Raw genomic sequence first — 11,595 nt, 5'->3', positions numbered from 1 at the left:
ACACAAAAGATGGTTGAAGTTGCTCTGTGCATAAATTACACTTCTATTCTTGATGTTGAATGAATTTCTAAAACCTTTACATTCTTTGATTCTGTGTCATTTAATAAATTGTCTTTCAGCTAAGCATGATGTTGTATGCCTGTAATCCCAGGACTTGGGAGGCTGGGGTAGGAGGATAGCAAGTTCCAGCCCAGCCTGTATTACAGACAGGACAGTTCCAAGGCTAGAATGGACTACAGAGTAGAAAACTATCTGAAAATCCAACCAACCACCCACCCACTCAACCAATCAACCAAGTGACCACCAACAGACTGACTGACCAACCAACCAACCAACCAACCAACCAACCAACCAAATGACCAATCACCACAACAGAATACCTTTTCAAAAAGATATTCCCTGAAAGCCTGAAAAGAATTATGCATTTATTATCTCATCAAAATGTATTTCTCAGTCCACGCTGTTGATTTTGTTTCCAAGTTTGGGGGGTTTTTTTTGGTATGAGTTTTTGCTTGATTTTTTGATTTTACAAAAAAATGCAGACTTCTATACTGTCTGGAAGTTCACTGGGAACCAGTGTTCCTTAGGTAGCTTCGGCTGTCTATTTAGCACAGTTGTAGCAAAACATGGTTCTCCACACTTCAAGTGAATTTTGTTTTTTCAGTAATACTCCGTCCCCCAATATCAATATTCACCTACATCGAGATTTTAAACTTTTTGCCAGAATGGTAAAAATCTTAGTTTATCTTTTCTTGTGCCTCTGGGTCTTCGCTTTGGCACAGTAGAAGCTGGGAGGAGAAGGGTATGGATGGCTGCTACCCATAGCTCCACCCCAGACTTTACGTAGAGAATAGGTGATAGCCAGTTGCCTTCTTGGTGTAATCTGTGGATCTATAAAGTCTGGGCGCCTGGCCTCGCACCTTACTTTCTCATGTGTCATGTGTCATGTGTCATCTCTAGGTTACTAGCCTCTGCTCACCCAGAACTTTCATCCGCAGTACTTGGTGTGTTCTGTTGAATTGGGGGCGGGGCAGCCTTTCCTGTAGTTCATTATGCATGTACATGTGTTTTTCATAATCCCTGTTTAAATGTAATCCTTGTACTGTGGTAGTTGCAAAGAGCATACAAATATGTACTTGCCAGATTATTGCCAGATGTTTGATAGATGGGTGAGCATGAGATTCTAGCTCTGCCAAGAACTTCAGCAGAGTAAGGAGGGTTGGATAACCCTTTTCCAACCACATCTGCTGACACCCCCAGGAGCATTCCTAGGATCTGACAATCAGTCTTTGCAGGGAATGGCATCATTTCTAAAAGTCAGGGGACTCTTTTTTTTTTTTAACTTATTTTAATTTTATGCTGTGTTTCATAGAATCACCAGATTCCATATACATTATTTTTCAAACATCTGACTCATTTTTTTTTCCTGAGGGAATTGTGTCTTTCATAGCTTGAGGGTAACTATAGCATGAGAATTATAATGTAAAATGAGCTAAAGAGTCTCCTGGCTGAAAGCTAAAATTCCACATGCTTAAAAACACCTTCCAGTAAACCTATATTGAAAACTTTCTTGTATTTTGTCTCAATGATTTATACTATTAAGTAGATGCAGCACACACTATAGGTCAGTGTGAAAAGCTCTTACCAGCGTGTGTAGGGCCCTGGATTCTGTCCCTAATACCACGGAAGGGAATGAACAAAAGCAACATTTGTACTTTAACTTTTCACTTTCATACGATTCTAATTCCTTTCAGATCTCAGTTCTTGAGTGTTGATTCAAAACAATTATTGTGTCTTTGTTTAAAGGTGTTTATTCATCTTTTTTAATACTCTGTAGAGCTAGAGAGATGGCCCACCTATTAACAGTGCTTGATGTTCTTGCAGAAATAATAATAGTAATAATAAAACTTCCTCTAGCTTCTTTCTTCTCTCTTCCCCCTTCCTAACCTACCAACTTTTTATGAAAATAGAAGCAAATCAATTTCTATGATGGTGTGACCTACATTAGTCTATGGGCATAATGGCAAGTAATTAGGAGTTGGTTTGATGCTATGTCCACTTAGTAGAATAATAGCAGTATGTTCTTCCCCAGAGCCTATGACCTGTCTAACAAGATTATTGACTTGATAATGGTACCCATTGTCTTGGTGAGTAGAACTTAAATCCAATTAGAAAGTGATTGGTCACTCCCGTGTCACCAAGTTTACACTAGTGTGCTTGTTTTGCCAGGGCAGACATTATTTTAGCTTTCCATACATTTCACTTGCAAATGTTCATTGCAATGAGTCATTGGTCTGGTTCAAGATCTCTGGCTTCTGTGACAGCATCAATGTTGGATCCTCATCGATACTTCTCCTGGTTTCCCTGTTGTTGCCATGGCGTGATGGAGGTTCTGTGGCTTTGAATCAGTATGACTGGCCCTTTCGTTAGTCCCAACCAGTTCACAGATATAGATTTTGGAGTGGGCCAATTCAGAGCCCTGGATCTGAGCTGGTCAGACTGCCTGCTCTCCCTCTCCGCACCACCATGGTGAGCTCTTCAGGGCTTCTCTGGCTAGGCTACTCAATACAGCCACCAGGAAGAGACAGGGTCATCTCTCCTGCTTTTACGCCCTCAGGGCCAGTTCACCTGTGCCTGTGCCTCCTGCCACAGCTCCACTGTGCTGCCCAGTCAAGGTCTTTGAACTGTTGTAGTCTGCAAGTGGCAGGGCCGGCTCTCCCTTGTTCTGTCCTCCAGACTGGCTCACTGGATCCCATTTGCTCCCTACTGCGCTATTCTGCTCTCCCAAGAGCGGCTGGTGAGGGGCAGGGCTAGCTCTCCCAAGCACACTACCCTATTGGCAGCTTTCCTAACTGCTGGAGAAGGTGGTGGTGGGGGCATCATCTCTGCGCCTGTGCCACCTCACAGCAGATGAGTGGCAGGGTCAACTCTCTCACACTCACTTCGGGGCCAGCTTATCCACACCTCTGCCACCAGGACCAGCTCCAGTGTGCTGCCTGGTGAGCACAGGGCCTGCTTTCCAAGTGTTGCTGCTGGTGAGAGATGGGGCCAGCTCTCTAGAGCACTGTATCCACGGAGAGGCAAGACCAGTGATGTACAGCCCCTGAACATTCACGTGGTCCCTGGTGGCTGACCTAACAAGGGATATCCCCATATTCTCTAGTGGTAATATGAGCCAAGAACATCAACACCGACCCGTGCTGCTGTGCTGCCTTGGACTCAGACGTGGCCTTCAGTGGCAGCTTGGGTTGGGACCTCACCATGGCCCCATGTGGCAGGAATGGCCATTCACAACAGGTTACTCTTCTCCACCCTTGAGTCTCCAGTTCCTTCTCTCTTCATAAATGCTCAAGATGCTTCACTTTTGTCTCTCCTATCTGACCACCATTTACTTGCATGTGATGACTCCCACTGCAGGCTGGTCACACACTGGTGGGCCCCTGGGTGGCATCCTCCATCTGTGTGTGTGAGACATGGTGGCAAGTGGGTGTCTATGGCCTGTCTGTGCTGGCATTGGAGGGCAGGTCTTGTCTGTCTTCCTCCTCCTGTGCTGTGTTGCCTAGATTTGATTTGATTTGATTTGATTTGATTTGATTTGATTTGATTTTTTATGAATCCTAGGCATAAGGCACCTTTGGCCACCAAGCCAGGCATCAAGCTAGGATGAACAAAGAACTGCCATCTCTGCCCTTGCCAGATGTGAGAATAACACCACCAACATGGTGTCTCTCTGCCCATTGCCGGGGGGGGGGGCATGGATTTTATTTTTCTTGACTGCTGAATAATATTGCACGGTGAAAATATACCACATTTCGTTATTCATTCACTATCTGATGGACACCAAGCTGTTTGCATTTCCTGGCTATTGTGGCTAGAACAACATTGTACATGGATCAACAAGTATCACTATATTAGAATATAGAGTCTTTAGGGGTATATGCCCAGGAGTGGGATAGCTGGATCATGTGGTAGATCTAGTTTAGCTTCTTTGAGAATCTCTATACTGAGTTCCATAGTGGCTGCACAAGTTTGCACTCCCATCAATCACAAATGTTCCTCTGCCTCTCACCCACAACAGCATGTTTTTTGTTTTTTTTTTTAATCTTATCTATCTAAACTGGAGTAATCTCAAAGTAGTTTTAATTTGCATCTTGCTGATGACTTGGGATGTTGAACATTAAAGAAAACGTTTTTCAGCCATTTGTATTTTACCTTTTGATAACTCTCTGCTTAGTTCCATGCCACTGTTTTTTCAAACTGAGTTGTTTTTTGATTTTAATTTTTGAGTTTGTATATTCTAGATATTCTGTCAGAGATAAAGATTTTTTCCCCCATTCTGTAAGCTGCCTCTTCACTTGAATGATGATGCCCTTCGCTGTATAGAGCATTTGTTTTATGAGGTCCTCTTTATTGATTGTTGGTCTTTTAAGTTTTTATGTATGTATATGGGTGTTTTGACTGCATGAGGGTCTGTGTACCGTGTGCATGCCTGGCGCCTAGTGCTGGCAGAGGCTAGAAGAAGGTGTTGAGTGCCCTAGAACTGAGGCTACAGATTGTTATGGGTCACCATGCGGGTGCTGGGAATGAGACCCAGGTTCTCAGGAGGGCAGTCAGTGCTCTTAACCACGGAACCATCTTTTCAGGCCTTAAACTGTTGCTCTTACTCCCTACGCCATTGATGTCCTGACAGAAAGTCTTTTTCTGTGCCAGGAAATTCAAATATTCTTTGCTTTCTCCTTTGCTAGATTTGGGTATTGGGTCTTACTGTTGAGGTCCTTGGTCCATCTGGAGTTCAGTTTTGTGAAGTGTGAGAGATAAGGACCAAGTTCTATTCTTCTTCATGTAGCTACTTGATTTGACCAGCACCATACTTGGAGATCACTAGAAACAGATGCTTTTTAGGTTAGTGCAGCACCATCAAGCACACTGATTACAGTAATGAGAATCTGAGATTAAGACATACAAAAGAATATTCACATGGCAGGGCAGACACCATAATCACAAAGGTGGTTTACCCAGGCCAAGGCTTGGACTGCATAATTTATAGTAGTAGGGAGGTTGCATTCACACACTGCCCTGGGGGTTGGGGGAGAGAGATGCACAAAAGCCCAGGGATATGGAGGAGCACACCTAAAATCTCATTATCTAAGGCTGAATTAAGGTGGTTTTGTGTTTGTTTGAGGCCAACCTGGGCTTCATTGTGCCAGCCTGGGCTATAGGGTGAGAACTTGTTTCAATAAAAAGAGAATAAAATAGGACAAAAGGTGAGAAAGTCAGAATTTTGAGGGAAAGCTTTATTGCAATTTTTAATTAAAATAATTCTATATTTCTTTAAAATATGTTTAGATAATATCTTCAAATGGTATGGCTCATGGTACATGATTCAAATGGTGCATGGACTCAAAGAAGTACCTGAGGCCCTCCCCCATTTCTCTTCAACTACCAACAGTCTCAACCGCCAATCAATGGTGGAAGACTAAATTTATTGTCAAAATGGTGGGTTATCCCTTGGTTACTTCTAGACTTTCAGATCTTTCTCAGATCTTGTTATTTTCCACTGTGGTAATAATAGAAGTTGAAATTGAGGTAGTCAATGTTACAATGTTTGGTAAACAGCTGGGTGGAGGGGTAAGAACAATTACTGACCAGAGGGAAATTTACAGTCCAAATGGATGTAGCTACATGCATTTCATTAGCACACATAATTGATAGCAATGCTAACGCATTAAAATGATTATTCTTTAATGCCCAGCTTGCATCATTAGCACACGTGTATTTCATTAACATACATAAGCAAGAACATTTATACGTGTGGTAGCAAATGAGCTTTAAAAAGTCATTTTGTAGTTAGTGGGTGTTTGCAAGGCCCATCCACTAGTGTATGTAAATGTAAATAGCTCTGTATGCTATGGTGACATCTTTAAGTAATTGGGAGTTCAGTATAGAAGTTGTGTCCAGCCTTAAGACCTATCTCAGCTGAAAGGTTATACCTTTTAATAGCTGAATAGGCTGCCCCTCAGACATACCTGAGAGCAGAGAATTTATTATATAAGGTACAATCTCATTGGGTATGCAAGGTAAATAACCTCATTAAGAATGGACTCTGAAGGAGATACAGTGCTATTCAAATAGGGCAAAAAGGGGCCAACAAGGTAGAACAAAGGCAGTTATGGAAGTCAACCACTGCTTTTATTCTGTGTTGACTAAAATAGATTATCAGGGCTGCTACTTAAAATCGAGAAGAGGCCTGGGGGAGAGTCTTTTTTTCTTTCTTTCTTCAAAACAATGGATTAGAATGTAGACTGTTGTCCATGCATTAATTGAATAATTTCAAAAAGGTAGAAAGGTTGACTCTCACAAATGTATCCTTAAAGGGCTGTAAATGAAGACATTCTCTTGAGCATGTTTCTCCAAATTGTGGTCATCCCCTAATAGATAACTTGATTACCAGTTTCATGTTTCCCATGCCTTGTCTTATGTTAGAATTTCTTTTTTTTTAATTTAATTTTAAATTGAAAGTAGAGTTATCTTCATACACTATATTCTGATCATAATTTTCCCCTTCATCTCCTCCCCATCTCTTTACCCCGCCAACTTCGTGCTTTCATTTCCTTTCTCTTAAGAAAACAACAGGCAAATAAAAAAGACAAGCAAACCAGGAAAAATGCAAAGAACAAACTAAAGAAAGAAAGAATATATGAGAAATACACACACGCACACACACATACACACACACACATACATTGAGCATAAAAATTCAAAATTGGAAACCACAATATACAAGCAAAATAACAGTAAGGTTAAAAAAATGCCCAGACACAGCAATATGAGACAAAAATTAATCTCCCAAAATACCTTTGAGTTCATTTTGTGTTAGCCATTTTCTTCTGGGCCTGGGCCTGCCCTTATATGTGGTTTGTATACCGAGTGAGACTCCCTTGGAGAAACTAAGTTTTCCTTTGTGAGTGGTTGTTAATTGAAGGTATATTTAGAATTAGGTATAGGAACTCGTGTCTACTTCCGCATCTCAGTGCTGGGACCCAATCTGGTTTGGACCTGTATAGGCCCCTTGCATGCTGCCTCGGTCTCTGAGGGTCATATGTGCACCAGTCCTGTTGTGTCAGGAAGGCACTATTTTCTCTGTATTATCCATTCCCCAAGGCTCTTAAGACCTTTCTGACTCCTCCTCTCCCATGTTCCCTGAGTCTCAAGAGAAGGGATCTGTTGAAGACTTCCCATTTCGGACTGTTCCAAGGTTTCTCACTCTTTGGACATTATCTAGTTGGAGATCTCTGTGTTAATGGCGATCTATTGCAGGAGAAAGTTTCTCTGATGATGGCTGCATGAGACACTTATCTGTGAGCATAGCAGAATGTTGTTAGAGGTCATTGCTACATGTCTTCAGAAGAACAGTATTTGGTGTCCCACTAGGTCCATAGCCTGTCTAGTCTCAGATTCTTGGCCATCTGAGTAGTGTCAGGCATGGGTTCCAACTCATTGGGTGAGACTTAAATCCAATTAAATAGTAGTTGGTTACACAGCTTTTAGATAGTGGTTGGCTACACAGCTTTTGAGACACCATCCCATCGGTGTGTCATGCAGGCATTGCATTAGGAGTAGGAGCTTGTGTCTACCTCAACATCTCAGTGTTGGGACCTGATCTGGTTTAGATCTGTGCAGCCCTCCCCCTGCCCTTCCCCCGCCCCTCCCTCTGCATGCTACCACAGTGGACTGGACACTTGGTAGCAGGGTTGATATTTATCTTTCTTCTCTGCTAGTGTGGGAAGTACCTTCTAGTACTGTGAACACTAATCATTAGGGGCAAAGGCTCTAGATAGGCACCAGCTCGATTTCACTGTGTTCATGGAGACATGTAGGCGTTGTCCTCGGCAATAGCACTTTACCATGATTGTGTGGAGAGCAGCCAGTAGCCTTGGCAATAGCCCAAGTTGTTGTTTGGGAGTTTTTATGGTTTATAATGGAATTTTAAAACAGAGACTGCTTCTTTTATTGAGGTAACAAGCAATAGTCTCACACCTATTGATATTTAAATTTATTGTCTTCTATAATATCTATAATTATTTCTACTAGCTCATCATTTAAAAGTTAAATTAGATCTGGCACATTGGCTCAGTGGGTAAAGGTATTTGCTACCAAGCCTGAGAACCTGAGTTTGATCGTTGGGACTCCTATGCTAGAAGGAGAGAACCAGTTCTTGAAAGTTGCCCTCTGACCTCCACATGTGCACAGTGGTGTGTACATGAATCCGTGTGCGCACACAAAGAAGTGTGAAAAGAAAATTAAGCTGTGTTGGAGTCTCTTGAATGAAGCATTTCTAAGTTAGAAAAGCTAGTTCAATATTGGAGGTTATTTTGTTTAGGGTTCTTTCATGTTTAGATTGTCAAAAAAACGAATGCACATAGGACACTTAGAGATCCCCTGTAGCAAGTTACATAAGAACACAGAACTTATAGCTATTAAGAAAGTAGCAGCCATGTGCTTAGTCTCAGAGGCACTTGCTCTGTGCTTCTCTGTAGCCTTTAGGCATTTCCTCTTGTTTCTACAAATCCCCCCAACAGTTCATTTTATCCCTTCATTCATACTGCCTATTCCTACCTATCATCTTACTGTGGCAGTGTATTAAATTGTTTCTCAATGTAAATGTTATTTCTATAATATCTTTTAAGTCAGGACGTTGGGTTTTGTGAGAATATATTAGTAGGTTTACTTTTTGTTGATTTCTTATTACAGATGTTTAAGCTTTGGGAGCTCTAGTTTTTCAAGTCTCTTTCCTTCTTTTTTTCAATTATTTAATTTATTTCTTCACTTTACATATGGATCACAGCTCCCCATCTTCTCCCAGTTCCCATCTCACATAGCCCCTCCACCTTTCACCTCCACTTCTCCTCTGAGAAGAGGGAGTTTCCTCTGGGTACCAACCCACTCTGGAACATCAAAGCACTGTAGGACTGGGTGCATCATCTCCCACTGAGGCTAGATAAGGCAGCCCAGCTAGGGGAATGGAATCCAGAGGCAGGCAACAGACTCAGGGACAGTCCCTGCTCTCATTGTCGGGGGACCCACATGAAGACCCACCTGTACATCTGCTACACATGTGTGGGTGGGCCTAGGCCTAGCCTGTGAATGGTCTTTGGTTGGTGGTTCAGTCTCTGAGAACCTGCAAGGGTACAGGGTAGTTGACTCTGTTGGTCTTCCCACGGAGTCCCTATCCTATTCAGGTCCCTCAATGCTTTCCCAACTCTTCCACAAGACTCCCTGAGCTCTGTCTAATGACTGTGGGTCTTGGCTTCAGTTTCGGTCAGCTGTTGGGTAAAGCCTCCAGAGGACAGTTATGATAGACTCCTGTCTGCAAGCATAACAGTATCCTTGATAGTCCCGGGGACTGGTTCTTGTCCTTGGCTTACTTCCCTTGGTATAGTCTATCTATAGTCCTACAGATGTCATGGTTTCACTTTTCCTTATAGATATGTAAATTAGGGGTATATATAAGTACAACATTTTCCTCATCTACTCCTCCATTTGGTGGGTGGGCCATTTCCTTGCTATTGCAAAAATGCAAATGCAAGTTTTCAAAATGGTCTCTAAAGGTCATTTGGATTTCACTTAGAATCCATGATAGCCTCCTATTTCACTCTTGGAATTTATTATTGCAGAATCAACTCTTTGATGGAGTGTGTGTGTGTGTGTGTGTGTGTGTGTGTGTGATAGTAGCTTCTGCTTGGAAACATATTTCTTGATGCCTACTGCTTTGAGGCTTGAAAGTGTTTTTCTAGGACTCCTGGCCAAAGCATGAGTCTTTATCTGTGACCCCTCTGCCTTAATGCAGGCTCCCACAGTTACACACTCTTACAACTGCTTTTGCTGTTCCTGCCTGTGTCTCACAGGTTCCGCTAAGCTACATTTCATCCTCTTTAAGTTCCTCCACAGTTTCTTCAACAATCCACTGGCTGTTCAAGAGACGGGTTCAGCCTGCATGCGCTTGAGCACTTTTTATACTCTTGAATCCTAGTTTTATTGCAGTATAATCTGATAACTTTTACGAGCAACTTTTTTGACCATCTGTGATTTAAAATGTGGTCTATTTTGGAGACAGTGCATGGGCTATTGAGAAGAGTGTGTATTCTGTAGCGTTCCCATGGGATATCCTTTACATAGCCACTAAGTCATTTCCTCTGTGGTGTGGTTTTAACTCGGAGATGTCCTTGATTTTTGTTTTAGAGGACCTATGTAGAATTGAGAGCATCACCCACTGTTATTATATCAGAACCTACTGACCTTTTATGTGCATTAGTGTCTGTTTGGTGCATGTGTATTTAAAACTGTTATACAGTCTCCATGCATTTCATGGAAGCTGAGAAGTTCCACAAAGCTTGAGTCTTAGTGTGACGGTCACAGCTCACACTCCTCAGCCCTCCCCTTGTCAGTGAATGAGAGTGTGTGAAGTACTGCTTAGGAGTAGAAAGGCCCTTTTCCGAATTTTCTAGCAACCATTACAAGCACTTTTTGGTGCTAAGAATATAGTTAGTTGCCCAAATCTATGGGAAATAATTCTGAAATAGAATCTTACTTTTGTTCCCTCTCCACGGTCCACTGTCCTAGCACTCAAGACTCTTGCTGTCTGCTGATGCTTTCATAGTTAAGAGCATGGAGCGAGTGAACTCGTGTGATCCAGTGTGATTTTACCTCAACCCAGATGTAGTCTTCTGAAACACCTGATATCTAAAGGATATCCTACATGTGACACACTATGTTAACACTCCTGAATTAAAAATCAATGCATTATAAGAGACCTACTAAGGCAATGACTTAACCCAAAATGGCATCTATAATGGAGCAGGGTAGCTGTGGCCCCTTCAGGGATCAGCCGTAATATTTTTCTAGATGACTGAGTTTGTATGATTTTTTTGCAAATACGCCGGAGGCCGAGACAAGACAGATGGTGTTGATATCTCAGAAGCAATCCTATTTTACATCTACTTTCGTCCATGATGACACGTGGAGCGACAGATAGGCAGTAGATGCATGAGTGTGGCCGTGTTCTCTTTCTCCAGAAAAGAGTCACCATGCAATCTTAAGTGAGCTGAACAAAATTTCTTTGTGACAAAGTCAGCCTGGAATAGTGAGATTCCTGTGAAATTAAATTGATCCTCGAATTATTGCCTAAATGATAGAACAGTAGAAGCTTAAGAAGATATTAACGTTAATGGGAATGGCTCAGCCAATGCCGTGCAAGGCCAGCTCTGAAATGCGCCAGGCATGTTACAGAAAGCCATTATGCTCATCTTTTCGTAGATGCATGGTTTGTTTTATTCTAAAAACATTTGAGGTTTAAAGTTTTTATACCAGGCCTTATGAACAAGAGTGTAATGAGGTTGAAAACCGAAGGACTGCTCACCCCTGTGCGCAGAAATAGAAGAAGGAGAAGCTTTAGCCAAATGGTGTTCATTTGAATCCCCTTTGCTAAAAATCCAATTTAATTTTTCGTCACTTGTCTCATTAACCCCAGATTTAGAGAAATTGAACGCCATTCGAATAAAACGAGACTGACAATCCAAAAATATTTTTAAAGGGTTT

The 11,595-nt window shown here is 42.0% G+C and overlaps 1 non-coding gene and 1 pseudogene across 1 annotated transcript; one reads left to right on the top strand and one right to left on the bottom strand.

The window, feature by feature from the left end:
- Positions 1-3,608: 3,608 nt before the first annotated feature.
- LOC115030488 lies at positions 3,609-3,749 on the bottom strand. The gene has a single exon (XR_003836083.1). It is a non-coding gene; the product is annotated as a small nucleolar RNA SNORA48 (small nucleolar RNA).
- Positions 3,750-4,969: 1,220 nt separating this feature from the next.
- LOC115030550 lies at positions 4,970-5,079 on the top strand (annotated as a pseudogene).
- Positions 5,080-11,595: the final 6,516 nt, after the last annotated feature.

The sequence above is a fragment of the Mus caroli genome, chromosome 2 (assembly GCF_900094665.2).
Source record: "Mus caroli chromosome 2, CAROLI_EIJ_v1.1, whole genome shotgun sequence".
Lineage (NCBI taxonomy): Eukaryota > Metazoa > Chordata > Mammalia > Rodentia > Muridae > Mus > Mus caroli.
This window is presented reverse-complemented; position numbering and strand designations above follow the sequence as displayed.